At 44.5% G+C, this 24,394-nt stretch overlaps 1 protein-coding gene across 2 annotated transcripts in view; it reads left to right on the top strand.

Annotated features, from left to right (window-relative positions):
- Positions 1-24,394, top strand: part of LOC126473168 (ABC transporter G family member 23-like) — a 490,841-nt gene that overhangs the window by 123,890 nt on the left and 342,557 nt on the right. For both annotated transcript variants that reach the window (XM_050100049.1, XM_050100048.1), the window contains exon 2: positions 15,522-15,581. The gene's annotated coding sequence lies outside the window, so the exon portion shown is untranslated. The remainder of the gene's footprint in view (positions 1-15,521; positions 15,582-24,394) is intronic.

Here is a 24,394-nt window from a genome sequence, read left to right as displayed (position 1 = left end):
ATAGCCCGCCTCTGAATTGCTTCGATGTCTCTCTTCAATCTGACCTGGTGCGGATTGCAAACTCTTGAGCAGTACTCAAGAATAGGTCGCACTAGCTTCCTATGCGCGGTCTTCAAAAATGATTCAAATGGCTGTGAGCACTATGGGACTTGACTTCTGAGGTCATCAGTCCCCTAGAACTTAGAACTACTTAAACCTAACTCACCTAAGGACATCACACACATCCATGCCCGAGGCAGGATTCGAACCTGCGACCGTAGCGGTCACGCGGTTCCAAACTGAAGCGCTTAGAACCGCACGGCCACACCGGCCGGCGTCCTATGCGCGGTCTCCTTTAGACATGAACCACAGTTTCCTAGAAGTTTCCCAATACAACGAAGTCGACCATTTCCCTCCCCTAACAGAATCCGCACATGCTCGTCCCATTTCATATCGCTTTGCAGCGTTACCCCAGAGTTTTAAACGGAAAGACTGTGTCGTGCAGGTCACAACTAATACTGTATCTGAACATCACGAGTTTGTCCTTCGCAGTCATCCGCATTAACTTACATTTTTCTACACTTAGAGCCATCTGCCATTCATCACACCAACTAGAAATTTTGTCTAAGTCATCTTGTATCGTCCTACACCCACTCATATTCGACACCTTCCCAGACTCCACAGCACCATCAGTAAACAACTGCACACCGCTGCCCACCCTGTCCGCCAGATCGTTTATGTATAAAGAAAGTAATAGCAGTCCTGTCACATTTTCATTTCAATCAAGTCGCGGCAGGTGCACACGCGTCGATCTGTTCGGGAGTGAAGTTGTGTGGGACAATCTTTGCACACGCTTTTTTTATTCTGAAACGTCCCCTTTGGAAAATTATAAATTACAGTGCTGGTAAACCCCTTACGTTGTTTGATTTTCAAACAGCTGAGCAGAAGTGAACGAACTCAAACATTTCTCTCTTTACTTATTCTGATCAACACTAAACTGACACACAATATTTTTGGCGCAACGCAATCTGACTTCCAATAATCCCTACAAAAGAATGGCCCTGACTAACAATAACCTATACCTTTCATGAATCACTTACCTCACAAAAATCTTCGTTACTCGAACAACTGCAATACAGTCCACCACTGCTGGCGGCTCACCTCCAACTGTGCAACGCTACGGCCTACGCGCTGTTCACATCCAACTGCGCAACACTACAATAGCGAATATTCCAACAATGCCAACCAGCCACAGACTGCACACAGCACAGCCAGTGACTTTCATACAGGGCGCTACGTGACGTTACCAACATAAAAACCTAAACAGCCTTCTTACAATTCTTCAAAATATTCTGGATTATGAAACTTCCTGGCAGATTAAAGCTTTGTGCCGCACCGAGACTCGACTAGGGAGCTTCGTCTTCACGGGCAAGTACTCTACAGACTGAACTACCCAAGCACGGCTCACGACCCGTCATCACAGCTTTAATTCTGCCAGTACCTTGTCTTCTCCGTTCCGAACTACCTTTCAGACTTCTAGATTATGCCTGGAACACGTGATTTAGAGATGTTGCTCCGCTGCTGGTTGGGACATAACAGCCTTGGCGTACCCTACGGCAGCACGTCTTCTGCTGAACGCTGCCTGCTCAGAACTGACTCGTCGAATAGATGTCTGTTGTTGTACGGTTGTTGTTGAAGCTGCTGCCGTAGTTCTACATCTAGAACTACCACCTTACTCCACAAGCCATGGTGCGTGGCGGAGTGTACCCTGTACCACTACTAGTTTTTTGAGGTTTATTAAGGTTTAACAGTGTAATGTCCTCAGACTGTTCTGGGGTGCTAGGGCTTTACTCTACTTCATTTACAAGAGGTTCAAAGTTATTTGTGGTTACAGTGGGAAAACTTTTGAATCAAAGTGCCAGATAACAGTGCAACTGAGCCGGAAAAGTGCGTGTGAGATTTAAAATTATTAATTTGGATTTGTGACTAGATCACATCGTGCACAAGAAAATAACAATTAATGGTGTCTTGTAGTCTCTTTTTAATTTTTTTAATGCAAGAAATTCTTTGTGAAAGTAGGGAGATAAAAGTCGCATTTGTCGCCAGCCCAACATCTGATTATCCATGTAAACAGAATAGTATTGCAGTATTGATTTTCTTAAGTAATACTGAGACCGCCGGCGCGGTGGCCGAGCGGTTCTAGGCGCTTCAATCCGGAACCGCGCGACTGCTACGGTCGCAGGTTCGAATCCTGCTTTGGGCGTGGTGTGTGTGATGTCCTTAGGTTTAAGTAGTTCTAAGTTCTGGGGGACTGATGACCTCAGATGTTAAATCCCATAGTGCTCAGAGCCATTTGAACAATACTGAGGCCTTTTATGGGAGGGGAGTGTGAGCGAGTGAAAAGTAAACAAATGCGTCTCAGTCTTCTGAGTGATCTGATGTGGCCCACCACAAGCTTCTCTGCACGTCCTCGCAAATACTAGTTGTATATATTCCATTCTTTATCTTCCGCTATAATTTCCTGAGGTCCGTGGTAGTTATTCCTTGATGTCTTAACACAGTACTATCATCCTGAAGTTCTTTCTTTTCAATATTTTCCACGCTTTCTCGCCTTGACGATTCTGTTGAGAATCTTTCGTTTCTTACCCTATCAGTCCACCTAATTTTCAACATTCCTTTATAGCACAATATCTTGAACACTTTGGTTATCTCCTTCAGCAGTTTTTTCATAGTACATGATTCACTTCTGTATGAATGTGCACCAAATGTACGTTCTCAGAATTTTCTTCCTCAAATTAAAGCCAACGAGTGGTAGCAGTATACATTTTTTTTGAGTAATGCCCTCTTTCACAGTGCTGGTTTGTTTTTTATGTACTCCTTGCTTCGTCTACCGTGTGCTAGTTTCGTTCAAAGGTAGCGGAATTCCTTAACTACTTTTATTTCGTCGTCCCCAGTTTTGATGGTAAGTTTTCAGCTAATGTCATTTCTACTACTCTCCATTACATTTTGTCTATCTTCGTGTTAGTCTCGGTTCATAGTTTGTGCTCATTAGACTATTCACTTCATGCATCAAGTCTGTCTCTACTCTCTGCAAACTATTATGACCTGCATGTCAGAAGGCACGACAGTTGTCAGGGCTTTTTCCTGCTCCATTCAGGTATGCATCGTGGGAAGAATGATTGTTTATATGTCTCTGTTTACGCTCTGCAAAATCCGTTTCAAATGGCTCTGAGCACTATGGAACTTAACATCAGAGGTCATCAGTCCCCTACACTTAGAACTACTTCAACCTAACTAACCTAAGGACAACACACACATACATGCCCAAGATAGGATTCCAACCTGCGACAGTAGCAGCAGCGCGGTTCCGGACTGAAGCGCCTAGAAGCGCTCGGCCACAGCGGCCGGCATGTACGCTGTAATTAGCCTAATCTTGTCTTCACGATCTATAAGGGAGTGATATGTAGGGGACTATAATATGCCTACATTCCTATATTAAACACTTACAGCTGGTTCTGAAACTTTGTAACCAGGTTTTCGCGGGATAGTTTGCATCAAAAGCTTCTGGCAGTACAGTTAGTTCAGTATCTTCGCGACGCTCTCTGGTCGGTCAGACAAGTCTGTGACCATTCGTACTGACGTCAGTTATGCGCCATGAATGAAATAAAGCTCGGTACTTCTTGCACGGACGGTGCACCATCTCAACTGGTGGAACATGGCTGCTAACCAAAACAGATTTCTGTTTCGTTGCCTTCACACGAGTTTTTGTGGACTTTAGAGTTACAACAAAACAGTGTTTGCAGCCGCGCAGCCGGGCAAGTGCCGCCGCCAGCCAACGAGGTCGGCGGTCGCGGGCGAGCCGTCGCGTCGGCGCCGCAGCGGCCGCTGCCCGCCGTCCCGCCGTATTCAGGACGCCTCGCGCCGCGCTGGCCCGCTAGCGATGAGCCAGCCAGCCGGCCGCCCCGCCTACCTGCCCTGCGTGCTGAGCGGGGCCCGCGCGCTGTTGTGCATACCTCCGCGCGGCGCTGAGGCTTTCGTAGTCTGGTGTAAAAACCTATCTTCTCGGATCAAAGCGGCTCTCTGGCTACCTGTTATCCGCTGAATTGCCAGCTGCTGAAATTAGCAACACTACGAAGGGTGGTGGGCGTGTATTTGTGTCTTTTTTTTCCAGTCTGCGACCACAAATACTGTCATCAGACTAACGATTTCCGTAGTGACCAACTTCACCTATACATATCCTACATCTACATCTGCATCTACATCCATACTCCGCAAGCCACCTGACGGTGTGTGGCGGAGGGTACCTTCAGTACTCTATCGGTTCTCCCTTCTATTCCAGTCTCGTATTGTTCGTGGAAAGAAGGATTGTCGGTATGCTTCTGTGTGGGCTCTAATCTCTCTGATTTTATCCTCGTGGTCTCTTCGCGAGATATACGTAGGAGGGAGCAATATACTGCTTGACTCTTCGGTGAAGGTATGTTCCCGAAACTTTAACAAAAGTCCGTACCGAGCTACTGAACGTCTCTCCTGCAGAGTCTTCCACTGGAGTTTATCTACCATCTCCGTAACGCTTCCGCGATTACTAAATGATCCTGTAACGAAGCGCGCTGCTCTCCGTTGGATCTTCTCTATCTCTTCTATCAACCCTACCTGGTACGGATCCCACACTGCTGAGCAGTATTCAAGCAGTGGGCGAACAAGCGTACTGTAACCTACTTCCTTTGTTTTCGGTTTGCATTTCCTTAGGATTCTTCCAATGAATCTCAGTCTGGCATCTACTTTACCAACGATCAACTTTATATGACCATTCCATTTTAAATCACTCCTAATGCGTACTCCCAGATAATTTATGGAATTAACTGCTTCCAGTTGCTGACCTGCTATTTTGTAGCTAAATGATATGGTATCTTTCTTTCTATGTATTCGCAGCACATTACACTTGTCTACATTGAGATTCAATTGCCATTCCCTGCACCATGGGTCAATTCGCTGCAGATCCTCCTGCATTTCAGTACAATTTTTCAATGTTACAACCTCTCGATATACCAGCATCATCCGCAAAAAGCCTCAGTGAACTTCCGATGTTATCCACAAGGTCATTTGTGTATATTGTGAATAGCAACGGTCCTACGACACTCCCCTGCGGCACACCTGAAATCACTCTTACTTCGGAAGACTTCTCTCCATTGAGAATGACATGCTGCGTTCTGTTATCTAGGAACTCTTCAATCCAATCACACAATTGGTCTGATAGTCCATATGCTCTTACTTTGTTCATTAAACGACTGTGGGGAAGTGTATCGAACGCCTTGCGGAAGTCAAGAAACACGGCATCTACCTGTGAACCCGTGTCTATGGCCCTCTGAGTCTCGTGGACGAATAGCGCGAGCTGGGTTTCACACGACCGTCTTTTTCGAAACCCATGCTGATTCCTACAGAGTAGATTTCTAGTCTCCAGAAAAGTCATTATACTCGAACATAATACGTGTTCCAAAATTCTGCAACTGATCGACTTTAGAGGTATAGGTCTATAGTTCTGCACATCTGTTCGACGTCCCTTCTTGAAAACGGGGATGGCCTGTGCCATTTTCCAATTCTTTGGACCGCTACGCTCTTCTAGAGACCTACGGTACACCGCTGCAAGAAGGGGGGCAAGTTCCTTCGCGTTCTCTGTGTAAAATCGAGCTGGTATCCCATCAGGTCCAGCGGCTTTTCCTCTTTTGAGCGATTTTAATTGTTTCTCTGTCCCTCTGTCGTCTATTTCGCTATCTACCATTTTGTTATCTGTACGACAATCTAGAGAAGGAACTACAGTGCAGTCTTCCTCTGTAAAACAGCTTTAGAAAAAGACATTTAGTATTTCGGCCTTTACTCTGTCATCCTCTGTTTCAGTACCATTTTGGTCACAGAGTGTCTGGACATTTTGTTTTGATCCACCTAATGTAATAAGCCAGACTGCCATCGTCAAGAAACATGCGAATGACGTTCACTAAGAAACATAAAACATATTTTCTCCGTGTTAAAAAATATATCGGCTCAACCACTTGTTTATAGTGTAAAACACTAAGATTGTCGCGTTTCGAAAGTCAAGCTTCCATCATCAGAATAATAAAAAGTAAAAGAACCTGTTAGACCTCGCTAAAATGGAATATGCACCAGGCACAATAAACATATTTGGGAAACGGGACACCCCATGTTGGGAATAGATCAGGATCTCGTTATTTTACATAGACAGAACGAAGGCAAAAAGCTGGATCTACTAGAACAGCTGGAAATGACGATATATAGCGTGGTTAATCAGAACACACTGAATGAACAGCTAGCTGGTGATACAAATAACTTTTTCAAACATTTCACTGGTTTCTTTTTGTAACTACATTTTCAGCAATTGGCAGGATACCATCATTTCATGTGGTCCTTGGAACATGTATACGTTATCTGTTTGTATAGACATCTCTGAGACTTCCTTTTTTACTTGCGCGTGAGCTCACTCGCGTTTCAGTGTCGTCTTTGGCTGCGTGTTGTGTGGTATCAACGAAGACGCACGGGCGGTTTACGACGATAGAGGAGAGAGCCATGTGGTTAGATGTTGAACTCCATAGGCGACACCATTTTAGAGTTTTTTATATTTTGACGACTATGTGGAGATGCACCTTGGAAGACACGGCTGCAACAAGGAAAGTAGCCACGATGTTTTAATTTTATTATGCGTGACGGTCGCAGGTTCGAATGCTGCCTCGGGCATGGATGTGTGTGCTGTCCTTAGGTTAGTTAGGTTTAAGTAGTTCGAAGTTCTAGGGGACTGATGGCCACAGATGTTAAGTCCCATAGTGTTCAGAGCCATTTAATTTTATTATCAATTTTATTGTGCCTGGTGCATGTTCCATTTTAGCGAGTTTTAACAGGTTCTTTTACTGTTTATTATTCTGATGATGGAAGCTTGACTTCCGAAACGCGTCAATCTTAAGTGTTTTACACTACAAACAAGTGGTTCAGCCGATATCTTTTTCAACATTGACATTCTCAGCCACGATCTCTCATCCAGTATGGATAAAATCAAAATATTTTGTCCGACAATTTCCGTTGAAAGAATGCTAAGTTCGTAGTGTGACATCATGGAATACTCCCCCGCTACAGTCCCTACAGTTTCTTGAGGGTCCGATAGGTGGCGCGCTATACGTACGCTTCAAAATGGCGTCTGGAACGGATGTGCGTTCCAAGCAGAAAGCTTCATTGACTTTCTTTTGGTGGGAAGGCACACCATCGCAAATACTCATAGGCGCTCGCTGAATGTCTACGGAAACTTGGCAGTGAAACAAAAAACGGTGAGGGTGTCAAACAAAATACCTACCAGTCGTCCAGTTTCCAAACATATTTCATTTGGTTACCAGTTTCGTCGATTTGTTCAAATGTGTGTGAAATCTTATGGGACTTAACTGCTAAGGTCATCAGTCCCTAAGCTTACACACTATTGAACCTAAATTATGGTAAGGACAAACACACACCGATGCCCGAGGGAGGACTCGAACCTCCGCCGGGACCAGCCGCACAGTCCATGACTGCAGCGCCTTAGACCGCTCGACTTTTCGTCGATTTACTAAGCCGTCTTCAGACCCCTGACCAACTGGTTAAAACAGTGGCCAGCATTCGAATGCTGATATCTGTAGATTCCTGCTTGCTAAAGCGATCAGAAATCTACGGACACCAGTATTTGAATTATGGCCCCTGTTTTGAATCTTCCTACATGTCGGTCAGGGGCCTGAAGATGGCGTAGTAAATCGCCGAAATTGGTAGCCAAATACAATAAGTTTGGAAACGAAACGGTTGAAAGATGTTTATTTATTTTATTTATTCATTTATTTATTGTTCCGTGGGACCAAATTAAGGAGAAGTCTCCATGGTCATGGAACGAGTCAATACATGGAATTATAACACGATAGTAGAAACAGATAAAATGAAATATAAAAAACATATTCAGGCGATAAGTCTTAAGTTTATATAAAGAAAATCAACAATGTAACACTGGAATTAGCTTAATTTTTTAGCTCTTCCAGGAGATCCTCGACAGAATAGAAGGAGTGAACGATGAGGAAACTCTTCAGTTTAGACTTAAAAGAGTTTGGGCTACTGCTAAGATTTTTGAGTTCCTGTGGTAGCTTATTGAAAATGAATGCACCAGAATACTGCACTCCTTTCTGCACAAGAGTCAAGGAAGTGCATTCCACATGCAGATTTGATTTCTGCCTAGTATTAACTGAGTGAAAGCTGCTAACTCTTGGGAATAGGCTAATATTGGTAACAACAAACGACATTAAAGAAAATATATACTGTGAGGGCAATGTCAGAATTCCCAGACTACTGAACAGGGGTCGACAAGAGGTTCTCGAACTTACACCACATATGGCTCGAACAGCCCGTTTTTGAGCCAAAAATCCCCTTTTTGAATCAGAAGAATTACCCCAAAAAATAATACCATACAACTTAAGTGTATGAAAATATGCGAAGTAGACTACTTTTCGTGTTGAACTGTCACTTATTTCAGATACTGTTCTAATGGTAAATAAAGCAGCATTTAGTTTCTGAACAAGATCCTGGACGTGGGCTTTCCACAACAGCTTACTATCTATCCGAACGCCTAGGAACTTGAACTGTTCCGTCTCGCTTATAATATGCCCATTCTGTCTGATCAAAATATCGGTTCTTGTTGAATTGTGAGTTAGAAACTGTAAAAACGGAGTCTGAGTGTGATTTGACATCCTGTATCGAACAGTCGAGTCCCGCAACCGTATCTGAAAAGATGGGCTTAGAGAGAAAGGACGGTGAGTTGTTGGGCTAGACGTCTCTCATCGGCGCAACACGGCCGCGCAAACCTGTCCGATCTCCCGCGTGCCAGCCGGCCTCACACGTGATGACACTCTCACTCGAGATGATCGATGGATCACAAAAAAACACTTCGCTGCGCAACTGGACGTCTCTGTCGGTAGTGCTGACACACACGTCCACCAGCTGCGGTACTCATATGTATGTGCCCGCTAGGTGCCTCGTCCACCCTACAGCCCGGATCTCGCGCCTTCCGACTTCCATCTGTTTGGCCCAATGAATGGTGCACTTCGCTGCGCGGCTGGTCCCGGCGGAGGTTCGAGTCCTCCCTCGGGCATGGGTGTGTGTGTGTTTGTCCTTAGGATAATTTTGGTTAAGTAGTTTGTAAGTTTAGGGACTGATGACCATAGCAGTTACGTCCCATAAGATTTCAGACACATTTGAACATTTTTGATGCACTTTGCAGGGAGTAGTACGTGAATTATGAGGACGTTATTCGGGCAGACTCCGACGTCGTCCAGTAGAGTGGTACCATGGATGCTATGCTGCAGACCCTGCCGGTAAGGTGGCATAAGGATGTTCCACTGAATGGAAATCACGTCAACAGTCGAGTTATGTGGCCAAAAGAGTGGGTAATAATGTGGTGTACTGCAATCCTGAATAACACCGCGGTGGCAGAGCGGTTCTAGGCGCTTCAGTCCGGAACCGCGCGACTGCTACGGTCGCAGGTTCGAATCCTGCCTCGGGCATGGATGTGTGTGATATCCTTTGGTTAGTTACGTTTACGTAATTATAGGAGACTGATGACCTCAGATGTCAAGTCCCATAGTGCTCAGAGCCATTTGAACCATTTGATAAACCAACCTGTTTAAAAAAAAAAGTGTTGCATTACTTATTGAACACCCCTCGTAAAAGAAAACTACAATCGGCATCGCCGAACATAACTAAAAATATGCTACTAAACCAAGCACTTTGTGGAGATAATCCATTTATCTCCGTTTCGCTTAACCTATCTGAGAAATAGGAAAGTAATCGTTATAAATAGCAGATAAAATAGCATTTTAATAACATTCCACCCAGAGGAATAAAATTAGAAACCCTACCAATTTATTATAATGACCGCTATAGTTGTGGAAATAACCACTGCAACTTCTCAAGGTAAGAGGTTCCTGTCACAATATTCTTAGAGAAGAAAAAGAGCCCATGCAGCTTAGTTTATGACGCAGAGAAAACATTAACTTCGGCGACTCTCGTTCATGCGCCACACTACGACTGAAATAAAGCGCATTATTTGAACACAATCAAATGCTAACACTAGGAATAGCAGGCTGTTATTTAGACTGCTGCGCGAACTCACGTCAACGTTAAGAAATTAATTCCCTCGTGCACGGAAGATAAACGTGTTGGACACAACAGACTGTCTCAACAGGACAGTGGAATAACGTCACGCACGTGCACGCAGTTAAATATTTGTTACCAACTGTGGAAACCGGAAACTCCTATGGGGACGAAATTAGGAGGAAGGACGGAATTAGGCGCCTAAACTTACCTCGCATCAACGTATTATCACTTCAAAGGCAACGCATGTGCCAGCAATGGATCAGTCGCACGCAGTTCCCTGGGCCTGAACGTGAAGTGCTGTTTTATAATTGCAGTTGATAAATAACGAGACATTTTATGTTCGTTAACGCCGGTACGAACACCTCAGACCTCTCGTGCGAAAATACTCTGTAATTGTCTGATAATTGCTGGAGAGATGAAACCACTGATAGGGATCCCGGTTCGCTCGTGACTGTCCAGCCCTTCGCCGGCAACGTGCGTGTCTATCTGGCAAGCGGACTCGCCTTGCGCTGTACGGCGTTTCGTAACAGAACACGCACGCAAGTTGTACCAGCGTTGCAAAACAGAGCCACTACCAAGACTGGCTGCATAACTTGTCGAAGCGCGCTCGCACATCCCGGATCCCACGGGATTCTGTTCAAACGAGTTTCCATTCATGTTGTTGCAGTAATTGCAAGTGCACATTCAAATAGTTAAAATGGCTCTATGCACTATGGGACTTAACATCTGAGGTCATCAGTTCCCTAGACTTAGAACAACTTAAACCTAATTAACCTATGGACATCACACAGTTCCATGCCCGAGGCAGGATTCGAACCTGCGACCGTAGCAGCAGCGCGGTTCCGGACTGAAGCGCCCAGAACCGCTCGGCCACTGCTGCCGGCAGTGCATATTCAGTCCGATGTCTATGTCGAAAACTTTCCTTAGCGCTGCATTTGGCGTGGTGGTGAAGGTAATGTGACTGTGTTTCATTAGACACCTCCCCAGGTCGGTCTCCGGACCCTGCTGTGACGGCCATTTACAGGACATAACGTATGGAACGAAACTGACTACATCTTGAACACAGGACCAGAGGGACACTCATTGAACATACCTAGAGTGCAACATGCGAACTTGGTGAGTAAACTCTTTTCTTGTGGTCTACGAAGAATACCATATCTGATTTATAGATGTAATAAATAAGGCAGCATTCATCTACATCTACATCATATTCAGCAAGCCACCTAATGGTGTGTGGTGGAGAGTACTTTCCGTACCACTATCTGATCCCTCTAATCTTGTTCCACCCGCGAATAGTGCCTGGGAACAATGACTGTCGGTAAGCCTCTGTATTGGCTCTAATTTCTCGAATTTTCTTCTCGTGGCAATACGCAAGACGTACTTGAGGGGAATTAATACACTCCTGGAAATGGAAAAAAGAACACATTGACACCGGTGTGTCAGACCCACCATACTTGCTCCGGACACTGCGAGAGGGCTGTACAAGCAATGATCACACGCACGGCACAGCGGACACACCAGGAACCGCGGTGTTGGCGTCGAATGGCGCTAGCTGCGCAGCATTTGTGCACCGCCGCCGTCAGTGTCAGCCAGTTTGCCGTGGCATACGGAGCTCCATCGCAGTCTTTAACACTGGTAGCATGCCGCGACAGCGTGGACGTGAACCGTATGTGCAGTTGACGGACTTTGAGCGAGGGCGTATAGTGGGCATGCGGGAGGCCGGGTGGACGTACCGCCGAATTGCTCAACGCGTGGGGCGTGAGGTCTCCACAGTACATCGATGTTGTCGCCAGTGGTCGACGGAAGGTGCACGTGCCCGTCGACCTGTGACCGGACCGCAGCGACGCACGGATGCACGCCAAGACCGTAGGATCCTACGCAGTGCCGTAGGGGACCGCACCGCCACTTCCCAGCAAATTAGGGACACTGTTGCTCCTGGGGTATCGGCAAGGACCATTCGCAACCGTCTCCATGAAGCTGGGCTACGGCCCCGCACACCGTTAGGCCGTCTTCCGCTCACGCCCCAACATCGTGCAGCCCGCCTTCAGTGGTGTCGCGACAGGCTTGAATGGAGGGACGAATGGAGACGTGTCGTCTTCAGCGATGAGAGTCGCTTCTGCCTTGGTGCCAATGATGGTCGTATGCGTGTTTGGCGCCGTGCAGGTGAGCGCCACAATCAGGACTGCATACGACCGAGGCACACAGGGCCAACACCCGGCATCATGGTGTGGGGAGCGATCTCCTACACTGGCCGTACACCACTGGTGATCGTCGAGGGGACACTGAATAGTACACGGTACATCCAAACCGTCATCGAACCCATCGTTCTACCATTCCTAGACCGGCAAGGGAACTTGCTGTTCCAACAGGACAATGCACGTCCGCATGTATCCCGTGCCACCCAACGTGCTCTAGAAGGTGTAAGTCAACTACCCTGGCCAGCAAGATCTCCGGATCTGTCCCCCATTGAGCATGTTTGGGACTGGATGAAGCGTCGTCTCACGCGGTCTGCACGTCCAGCACGAACGCTGGTCCAGCTGAGGCGCCAGGTGGAAATGGCATGGCAAGCCGTTCCACAGGACTACATCCAGCATCTCTACGATCGTCTCCATGGGAGAATAGCAGCCTGCATTGCTGCGAAAGGTGGATATACACTGTACTAGTGCCGACATTGTGCATGCTCTGTTGCCTGTGTCTATGTGCCTGTGGTTCTGTCAGTGTGATCATGTGATGCACCTGACCCCAGGAATGTGTCAATAAAGTTTCCCCTTCCTGGGACAATGAATTCACGGTGTTCTTATTTCAATTTCCAGGAGTGTATGTTGTCTGACTCCTCCTGAAAAGTGCTGTCCCGAAATCTCAATACTAAATCTCTCCGTGATGCACAACGCCTCTCTTGTAACGTCTGCCAGTGGAGTTTGTTTAACATATCCGTAACACTCTTTCGCCAGCTAAACGATCCCGTGACGAAACGCACCGCTCTTCGTTGGATCTTCTCTATCATTCCTACCTGATAGGGATTCCAGATAGATGAATAATACTCAAGAATCGGGTGAACAAGCGCCTTATAAGCCACTTCTTTGGTGGATGAGATACATTTCCTTAAGATTCTTACGATGAATCTGAGTCTGGTATCTGCCTTTCACACTATCTGGCCGGCCGCTTTGGCCGAGCGGTTCTAGACGCTTCAGTGTGGAACCGCGCTGCAGCTACGGTCGCAGGTTCGAATCCTGTCTCGGGCATGGATGTGTGTGATGTCCTTAGGTTAGTAAGGTGTAAGTAGTTCTAAGTCTAGGGGACTGATGCCCTCAGATGTTAAGTCCCATAGTGCTTAGGGCCATTTGCACCAACCCACTACCTGTTTTATGTGGTGGCTCTGGATAGTTACGTCTAGATATTTTACGGGAGACGCTGTCTCCAGCTGTTTATCATCAATAATGTAGCTGTATAGTAGTGGATTTCTTTTCCTATGTATGCGCAATATGTTACATTTATTTACGTTCAGGGTCAACTGCCAGAGTCTGCACCATTCATCAATTCCCAGCAGGTCGTTCTGCAAATTCTTACTATCCTCTGGCGCTGCTACTTTGTTATAGACAACTGCATCATCAGCGAATAGCCTTAAAGATCATCCGACCCTTTTACTAGATAATTTATATATATTGTAAACAGCAACGGTTCTACCACACTTCCCTGTCGTACTCCGGATATTACCTTTACATCTGTCGATTTTGTTCCGTTAAGAGCTACGTGTTGAGTTCTGTCTGCAAGAAAGCAACCCAATCGAAAGTCTGCTCCGATACTCCGTAAGCTTGTATTTTTTTCATTAAACGGCAGTGCGGGACGGTATCAAATCCCTTACTGAAATCAAGGAACACTGCATCAACCTGAGCGCCGTTGTCCACTGTGCTGTGGATCTCATCGAGGAACAGGGCGAGCTGAGTTTCGCAGGATCTCTGTTTGCGAAATCCATGTTGATTTTTATAGAGGATATGTTCATTTTCCAAAACCGTCATAATTCTTGAGCATAAAACAGTTTTGTGATTCTACAACAGATTGACGTCAACGATATAGGTCTATAACTGTGTGAATCGGTCTTACGGCTTCTCTTAAAAACGGGAATGACCTGCCTTTTTTTACAGTCGTTAGGTACCTTTCATTGCTCAAGCGATCTACTATAAATTACTGCTATAAGGGGAACGAGTTCTTTTGCATAATCTTTATAGAATCTTATAGGTATGTCATCTGGCCCTGATGCCTTTCAACTAAGCGATTGTAGCTGCTTTTCAGTTCCGCGATCGGTTATCTCAGTATCTTCCATTTCGACGTTCATACGACGATTTAAAGGAGGAACAGTTTTACATTCTTCCGGGATGAAACAGCTTCGGAAGACCGAATTCAGTATTTCGCCCTTCTCTCTGTTATCTTCCGTTTCGGTGCTGGTGTGGTCGCCGAGAGAATGAAGAGATGATTTTGACCCAATTACTGATTTTACATACGGGTTGATCTTCAAAGTAAATGTTTTTGTCGCTACTCTACTGTACCACAGTTGAAACTTCTTATCTGGCGCTGTATTTCGGAGAACATGTGCAACAGTTCCCTATTTACGATTGGCAGCTCCTGAGAATTGCTGATGGGAACAAAATTTTTATTTCACTTCCGTAATAATGAAGGAAGAGGGGAAGATTTGGGTTTAACGTCCCGTCGACATCGAGATCATTAGAGACTGAGAACAAGCTCGGATTGTTTCAGCGATTGGGAAGGAAATCGGCCGTGCTGTTTCACAGCCACCATCCCGTCATTGAGTGAATCGATTTAGGAGTATCGCGGAAAACCCAAATCTGGAAGAGGATTTAACCCGTCGTCCTCCCGAATGCTAGTCCAGTGGGCTAACCACTGCGCCACCTTGCTCGCTAAATATAATGAACCATTTTGCATGTACTCTACTCGTCGAGGTAACGAAAACGGTACCTGATGCACATTAATTTAGATTCGCGGTAGTCAAGATGCGGACGCTTATTCGGGAGATGGGTTCATTCATGCGTCCAACAGCTCTCAAATTTTCCATAGGTCTCCTTCAGGTACTTCAAATGAAATGCAGGACAGCTGCTTCATTAAGAACCATTCCGAGTATTACTTCAATACTAGTTGAACTGAAATTTCCCCTTTCTCCATGACCTCGATAACGACGAAGGTTTATGACATAAACACTATGGCCAAAAGTACGTGGCTTCACCATCTTGTCTGCTGTGGAAGCTAATTATTTACAACTTTTATTCTGATTTAGGAACAAAAATGTCCAAATAGCAGAGTTACGTTCGTGTTGCTTGTCTATTACTTAATCTCGTTATTCTCACTATATTTATTCTCTTCTGCTCCAGGATTGCAGCTACAAGAAGTTCGGATCGTTTGTTCCAGCGATAGCTTAACGCGGGAAAACGGTAAGTACCAAGGCAAGTCGTAATCTTGTTTTCATTTTCCTGAACTGTACATCACTGACCTGCTGTAATTTCAATTCTCATTTTGTTGTGCGTGTGTGTTTTCTTTTTTTCTCTTTTTTTTTCTTCTTAATTTGGATTTTAGAGTAACTCGAACAAGGATGTGAAGCAATTAGTATCCAGCAACTCGGATGTATTAAGGAAAAGTTATGCTTTATAACAGATGTCGAATAATTCTTACATTAAAATATGTAGCATTAACCTAACTGTTATCGACCAGCGCCAAGGGTTTGAACCGAATACAACATCTTGCTACAGGGCAGACCTCACTCATGTTCCATGCGATGCAGTGTTACTGATTCTCTTGTTAGATGTTCTAATGGCAATATGCACTGCTCAAAGAACGCAGTCGAAATGTAGGTCAAGATCGCACAATCTGCAATATTTCTATCTGCTGCATAGGTTCGTCTTAACTGAGCTAGCTGCAAAGGGCCTACTTTTAACATAGTTTGACGTCAATATCTACGAGGCATGATAGCGGCAATCGGAATCATTCAGAGGCGCACTTCTATGGTCGTTCTCGGTCAGCATTAAACATACAAAAGGGTAGCAGAATGTTTAGGAATTTTAAAAGAGAATCCTTGGAAGAAAAGTAACGTCGTTCTCATGAAACCCTGTTGGATATGTTTAGAGAACCGGTCTTCGATAAAGGCTGCACAAAATCCTGTCACCGTCACCGATGTATATATCTCGTTCACAGAAGATGAAAAGAAAAAGATAAGAGATACTAGCGTACTTAATCAATATCCAATATCGTTTATTAAAACAAAGCCAATCGCGACACCTTCCAACAGACTATTTGACTCTAACCAAATTTTTATCTCGTAAATTTGACTTTTTTGCACATAACGTCTGTTTACAACAACAGCACAACATTGCTTATTGCTTGCTGATTCCATACATACCACAGAATCTTTCCGAACTTGTGTTTTAGGAGTCCTGTAAGAAATCCATATTTCCAATGTTGAGAAAAGGTAAATTCATCACTCCATATTTTGTTGTCATGAACTGAGCATTTATAACAAATAAAGATCATAATTGGATAATAGGCGTCATGGAGGACCTAATCATTTGGTTAATACCAAAAGAGTATCAAGCATTAACGAAAGAAGTTGTGGTGCAATACCGAAATTCAATTACACGCCTGGTTTCAAAAGTAACGTAAACTCAACGAATGTTAGAGGACAAAAGATCATGATCGACCCAGAATACTGTAACGTAAACGCGTCAGCGGAATTAATATTAATAACACATAAATAATATAATAAATTTTCCATAATTTCACAAATATTATGGACTCGCAAAGACTAAGATTAATTTTGAAACTGCACAAAATGTCGTGTAAGATGAGACACTTAACTCATCAATTCGATGTTGTTTTAAATGTCGTAAAAACTACATTGCGGCTAGCTTAATATAAAAAGAAAAGCTCTTGAGTAGAAACAAAAACAAATTAAAATAGCGCTAACCATCAGGAAGCTTAATTCTACTATGAAGTACACGTTCCTACTTCGTTTCAGTGATGTCGTACCCCTGAAACTGATGGGGAGAGGAATGCCTCTAAATACAGTAGATTTGTGAGAGACGCCAAAATCCAATTCAGACTGAGTTGACAGTGAGGTAGGTCGTTGACAGCTGCAATACTTTTATTTCTGTGAATGTCTTGCAAAAGTAGGTTGGCAGCAGTGGAAAAACATAGCAGATGCTTGTTCTTACTGCGAACTTCTTTTCTCAATTTTTTATTTTATTTTACATGTCTAGTTCCGTAGCACGAAATTCGGGAGCAAACCTCCATGGTCATGTAACGAGTCAATACAAGAAATTGACATCAGATAAGTTAACAATGGATAAAATAAAAGTTACACTAATCCTGCGCCAACGACAAGCTGGTGGGTGAATATTAGTATAATCAAGAATAAAACACAGTAATTAGCTTATTTTTTCCAGGCGCTCTCTGATAGAACAGAAAGGGGAAACATAAAGAAACTGTTCAGCTTTGACTTGAAAGTGTGGGGATTACAGCTAAGATCTTTTAATTCTTTTCGTAGCTTACTGAAAATGGATGCAGCAGAATACTGCATGCCTTTCTGCACAAGTTAAGGAAGTTCTATCCAAATGCGGTTTACATATTTACCTAGTATTAACTCATTGAAAGCTGCTAATTCTTGGAAGGTCAAATATGCTGTGGGGTGCAGCTTGCCACGAAGGAAAAATAACCGGTTGGAATCGATTGAGGCAGTTAACAATACAACAATTATTCACTTATTGGCAACAAAACAATTTTAATTTGATCTGAAATAGAAGTTACACTCATTCATACAATATTCGCAAAAATGAAAGCAATGACAGAAAAAGCTTATTGGTTTAAAATTTCTCACTGTGTCCAGTATCATAGCACAAAGCTACAAACCAGTGCAACGAGCACTTAAATGTATGAATAATTTTGCTGTCACAACATAATAAAATTCATAAGAAAATGTTTAATTATACTTCAGCACCGTATTCAATTTTATAACGTAGGACGCAAACCGGTGCAGCAAGCACAGAACAGCACTGGGTGAAGAAACATTAATATTCATTTTTTGTACAATCAGCGGCCGGCCTACTGCATGTTAAATTTTGCCTGGAGTTAATAGCAGCATAGGCCCGTGTTATAAACCATTTCTCGCCTTCAGCAGTAGTAGTTTCACTGTCCAACCTCATTCCATAGATGCTCACGACAGTAGCACGTGGACACTCGACCACCTTCGCCGTTTTCGAGATACTGGTTCACAAGCTCTGCGTAATGATATTCTGCCGTTTGTCAAAGTCGCCTATCTCAAGGCATATCCCCATTTTCAGCCCATATCTTCGCTAGAGTGATCCTCAGTCCGTGTCTTCTTTACTTGCATACTTTTGCTACTGCATAACGTGCCCGTAACGCCACCAGGAAGTATCCAAGGTCGCGGTGAGCAGCTGTCGTAATGTTTCGGCTTACCAGTGTACTATACGCATCGTTTAAAAAGGGATTGTCGGAAATTACACTCCCAAGGGATGAAAAAGGGGATGAAAGGCTTTTTGAAAGTATGTCGCTCTTAAGGTAATTTTGAAGCTGGAACTACGAAAACAGATATTTGGTTTCTCAGTTAAAAAATAGAAAATACTTGTTTCAGTGTTTTTGGAAATTCAATCGCTAAGGGGGTAAAATAGTGGGTGAAAGATTTTTTGAAAATATAGATACTAAAGAACTACTAAAGCACTTTTATGACTACGTCTAGGTCAATTGGTATTTCACTTTTCGGTTAAATATTAAAAAATACGTGTTTCGATGTTTGTGGAAATTCAACCCATAAAGGAGTGCAGTAGGGGATGAAATTTGTAAAGAAAATACACTCCTGGAAATTGAAATAAGAACACCGTGAATTCATTGTCCCAGGAAGGGGAAACTTTATTGACACATTCCTGGGGTCAGATACATCACATGATCACACTGACAGAACCACAGGCACATAGACGCAGGCAACAGAGCATGCACAATGTCGGCACTAGTACAGTGTATATCCACCTTTCGCAGCAATGCAGGCTGCTATTCTCCCATGGAGACGATCGTAGAGATGCTGGATGTAGTCCTGTGGAACGGCTTGCCATGCCTTTTCCACCTGGCGCCTCAGTTGGACCAGCGTTCGTGCTGGACGTGCAGACCGCGTGAGACGACGCTTCATCCAGTCCCAAACATGCTCAATGGGGGACAGATCCGGAGATCTTGCTTGCCAGGGTAGTTGACTTACACCTTCTAGATCACGTTGGGTGGCACGGGATACATGCGGACGTGCATTGTCCTGTTGGAACAGCAAGTTCCCTTGCCGGTCTAGGAATGGTAGAACGATGGGTTCGATGACGGTTTGGATGTACCGTGCACTATTCAGTGTCCCCTCGACGATCACCAGTGGTGTACGGCCAGTGTAGGAGATCGCTCCCCACACCATGATGCCGGGTGTTGGCCCTGTGTGCCTCGGTCGTATGCAGTCCTGATTGTGGCGCTCACCTGCACGGCGCCAAACACGCATACGACCATCATTGGCACCAAGGCAGAAGCGACTCTCATCGCTGAAGACGACACGTCTCCATTCGTCCCTCCATTCACGCCTGTCGCGACACCACTGGAGGCGGGCTGCACGATGTTGGGGCGTGAGCGGCAGACGGCCTAACGGTGTGCGGGACCGTAGCCCAGCTTCATGGAGACGGTTGCGAATGGTCCTCGCCGATACCCCAGGAGCAACAGTGTCCCTAATTTGCTGGGAAGTGGCGGTGCGGTCCCCTACGGCACTGCGTAGGATCCCACGGTCTTGGCGTGCATCCGTGCGTCGCTGCGGTCCGGTCCCAGGTCGACGGGCACGTGCACCTTCCGCCGACCACTGGCGACAACATCGATGTACTGTGGAGACCTCACGCCCCACGTGTTGAGCAATTCGGCGGTACGTCCACCCGGCCTCCCGCATGCCCACTATACGCCCTCGCTCAAAGTCCGTCAACTGCACATACGGTTCACGTCCACGCTGTCGCGGCATGCTACCAGTGTTAAAGACTGCGATGGAGCTCCGTATGCCACGGCAAACTGGCTGACACTGACGGCGGCGGTGCACAAATGCTGCGCAGCTAGCGCCATTCGACGGCCAACACCGCGGTTCCTGGTGTGTCCGCTGTGCCGTGCGTGTGATCATTGCTTGTACAGCCCTCTCGCAGTGTCCGGAGCAAGTATGGTGGGTCTGACACACCGGTGTCAATGTGTTCTTTTTTCCATTTCCAGGAGTGTATTTAGTTACATTATAAAAATTTTAAAGTTAAATTTAGGAAACTTGGTATTTCTTTTCTCGGTTACATACAACAAAATATTTTTAGGGGACGAAAGTTGCTGTAGGAATATCTCCACAATAACGCAAAAGGCATGATTAACAAAACTTATGGAGTACAGCTACCAGAATCGCTTTTTGGTCTGACGTACATTTGGAAAAGACTATGCCTATATAGCCTTAATTTGTGAACAACACAAAAAATTCGATTAAATAAAAACAAAAAAATAAAAAATTCTGCAGGCCATACAGTCTACACGAGCGGGCGCTAAGCTGGTATTTTATATTACCCGACCTTCCCTATAGCTTAGCCCTTTTTTCCTCAGAATTTCGTGCATCTTGCAACATTTACACAGTCGAACGCTTTTTCAATCTTATTAACACGTCTTGATTTTTTTTTCATTCTTGCTTTCATTAGCAACCGAAGGGAAGTCTATACCTTTGATATTACGATTTTATGAAGGATATCTACAATAGTTGTCAAAATGGTGGTGTACTTTTTCATCGTGGCATAGTCAGCACAAAAAGATTTTATTGAAAATATTCAGGACACAAAAGCCATGGCACGTGTAACACATTAAAAAGTTTCGCGGACGACCAGAAGCAGAAGTGCGCAAGTCACTGTCCCCCTATCGCCCACGCAGACACCTGCTCGTCTCGGCAGCAGTCAGCTGAGTTGTTATGTCAGACCGGCTCCTTCTTTGTGCTTGTCGGCAGTCTCTGTCAACGTAAACACTTGCGCCAGCAAGTTGGCTCACGGGTGCAAGGTTGTATGCTCCGCGCTAGTCATTTACACTAGTGTCGTCTTTTTAACTTTTTACAAGGCTCCACTAGATTGCGCTATTAAGTGTAGCATTACTGTTGTTTCAAAACTTTCGTTTACTATTGTTAAAACACTGGCATCTTGGAAACTGGCTGAACACACTGGCTAACATAAAAGTGAATCAACGAGAAGGGGAGAAGGAAACTAAATTAAACTTCATCCACTCAAGCCTGAATGCATGTACTGATGCTGTTGTATACTCTCCTGAGGGACAATGGCCCACGACTGTTGTAACTGGCCTTGATAACGTGGATACTGACACCTAAATGAAGTTGATGTCGGAGATGGTCTGGTAATCTGACTAGGGATGGCGGTTATCGCTCAAACCACCAATTTCCGGTTATATCGGATTTTTTTTCCACGCCAGTTTAACCTGAGTTTTAAAATCGCTCAGAATAACCAGTTTCTGAAATAACTGATTCTCGGTATTTTTATTTCTATTATTTCCTGAAACAAACATAGAAATCGAACAAAGATTCAAACATTTTGACTGTCCAAGTTTCAAGATACATTGAATCGAAATATTAAATTAACTAGGCAAATATAAGAAATCTTAGTCCATCCACCGTTCGCTGCTTTTCTTAAATAGTGATAAGTGGTTAAATACTGCAAAAAATCACCAGTGTTCTCCTACTGACTCTAATTTTTGGAAGCTCTGCCAAAAATCATGTTGATTGAAATCGCTGTTTGGGTATTACGAATAGTCAGCGCTAAAGGGCGAAAACTAGATTTCAAAAAGTCAGTCTTTCGTGTTAATTTGTCCTGTTCCAGAGGTTGCAAGCAGATAAAGGCACATTACCGAGCGGTTATAATTAAACTTTCCACGTTTAACACGTTATGGTACGGAAACCAATTACCGTACGAGTACCAGACTTGCTAGCATTAATGTCCAGAGTATGGGGTGTATGATTTCCATACAACACAGCGGCATCGTCCTCGTCGAACTATAGCCACCAGGTGCCGTGATCATCATCGTGATTCATAGTCTCGTACATCTGACCAGTGGCAGTGTACTTGTTGACTTGTCAACATGAGCTTGGTCGAAAGGAGCAGGGCGTTACTGGTGAAGCTCTATTGTCAAAACAACAGTAATGCTGCAGGTATGCTTCGAGAATATCGACGGCTGAAAGGATTACGGAAGGGTCCTCTTTCTCCACCTGCTGTGTGGAGCATGAAGTTCGAATCAAATGGAGAACTGGGCGTCGCTCTGGGAATAGGCCGATGATCAGTTACACCACAATTGGTTGATGAAATCATTGTTGCTTTGGCAGAAAACGCTGCCCGCCATTCCCGATCGTCAGGCAGTGCACATGCTCTGTCATGCCATTGAGCATCCTGTGGTCTACTGTACGGAAGATGCTTCCAACCATTCTTAGATGGCATTCGTACAAGATGCATACCGAACAGCAGCTTGCATCACAGGACGCACAATGTCGTGTTGACTTCACTCTCCACTTTCTCACAAGGATTGAAATTGACGAAGGCTGCCCCGGACCATCCTATGGACAGTGCGGGCGTTCAAATAAAATGATGAAAGGATGTGAGGGCCCTCAACTACGTACCCTCAGACTCAAAGTTGGAATATTAAAAGTTTTGGCTGGTTTCGTTGTCTAGGGGCTGGGATATGTAGTTGGTGCATTACAAGCCAAATACTGCTGAGTCTACAGTATACAATACGAATACACACATGAATCAAATGGTCGAAGGATCCTGTCACTTGGCAATTGCGAATGTAACGTAGAAATTTATACATGAAAGGAAGCAATTAAATAAAATCTGCAGGTACTATCTTAACGACTTAAAATGATGAGTACGATAGTAGAAGTACTTCTGAGAATGTGGTATATTTCTGCAAAACACTTACTGGTGTCGATGGTCCAGCAGTTAAATAAAATAGAAGTTGAATAACAGGGAAACAATAGATTCATACTTCAAGTAATTAGTTATGTACGACAACATAGCTCGCGAGATATTCATATTTAAAGGCATACTACGTCTTCGCGCCATCGCCTCCCGCACTTCTGTGTCCTGTCGTCCTGTCCGGATCTCCTCCATCGAGTCGCCCCATTCACGAGCGCTGTGACTGGCTAGAGCGCTCCCGCCATGTCTTCAAGCCAACGCACACTCACAAACATAATGAAACACATTCGAAATACCGGATTTACATTTAAATAATTGGAAATTAAATAAATATTCCTACTGCTGGATCATAAACATTCTCTAACACACATTATTAAATACATAAATAAATTAAATAGACATAAATCAAAGGAATAGCAAGCAAAAGTAGGCCAGTAGCCTAACGTCTCTGTGCTTTCTAAACAAACAGTAAACAATTAACCCATTTCTTCATGAATGGCGTATATCGGATATAAACAAAGACATAGATGAATAAATGTATTTACAAGCATGCTGCTACCGTTTTTTCATGTAACTGTGAAGTACTTATGGCCTGACACAATCGACAGTAATCAGCCACTTTGTCCGCCAATAACTCATGTACTATTCAAGTTGCATGATTGTAATTCATGTCAATTTAGGTTTACACTAATAGCTTTATAAAGACGTGTCGATCGACAAAATCGGACGAACCGTTTAGATTTTGGAAATTCGTTGCTGGGTGTTACTTGTGTAATTTACTGTCACATACTAAACTTTAATAAAGATGTTGAAAATCTGATCACACCATCATAATCGTCGTGCAAATAATGGTAGTGTACATGTTTCTTTTTGAGGTATCATGATTCAACAGGCTACTATTAATTTCTAGACGAACTGTGAAATGTCTCCGCCATCTTTGGCACTCTCGGCATACAAGCCTCTTTCATCGACATAGCGTCACCAAGGAATTCCCAGCCACACGCTCCCCGGACCCCGGCTAACGTTCAGCACCAAACGGCCGCCGACGAGCCGCGGCCTGCCGAGAGGCCCCAGTGCGGCCACGCCAACTCCGAACTTAGAATATTTCCATGGCGCCACAACTCGCCCGTTACCTCACAACAGGCAAAGCTCGTTTTTCTCTGACGGGTGAGGTGAACACACAGAATTGCCGAGTGTGGGGGTCTTCACCTCCAGTTACTGTACATGAAGTTCCTCTGTATGGT

The sequence above is a fragment of the Schistocerca serialis genome, chromosome 4 (genome assembly GCF_023864345.2).
Source record: "Schistocerca serialis cubense isolate TAMUIC-IGC-003099 chromosome 4, iqSchSeri2.2, whole genome shotgun sequence".
Taxonomy (NCBI): domain Eukaryota; kingdom Metazoa; phylum Arthropoda; class Insecta; order Orthoptera; family Acrididae; genus Schistocerca; species Schistocerca serialis.
This window is presented reverse-complemented; position numbering and strand designations above follow the sequence as displayed.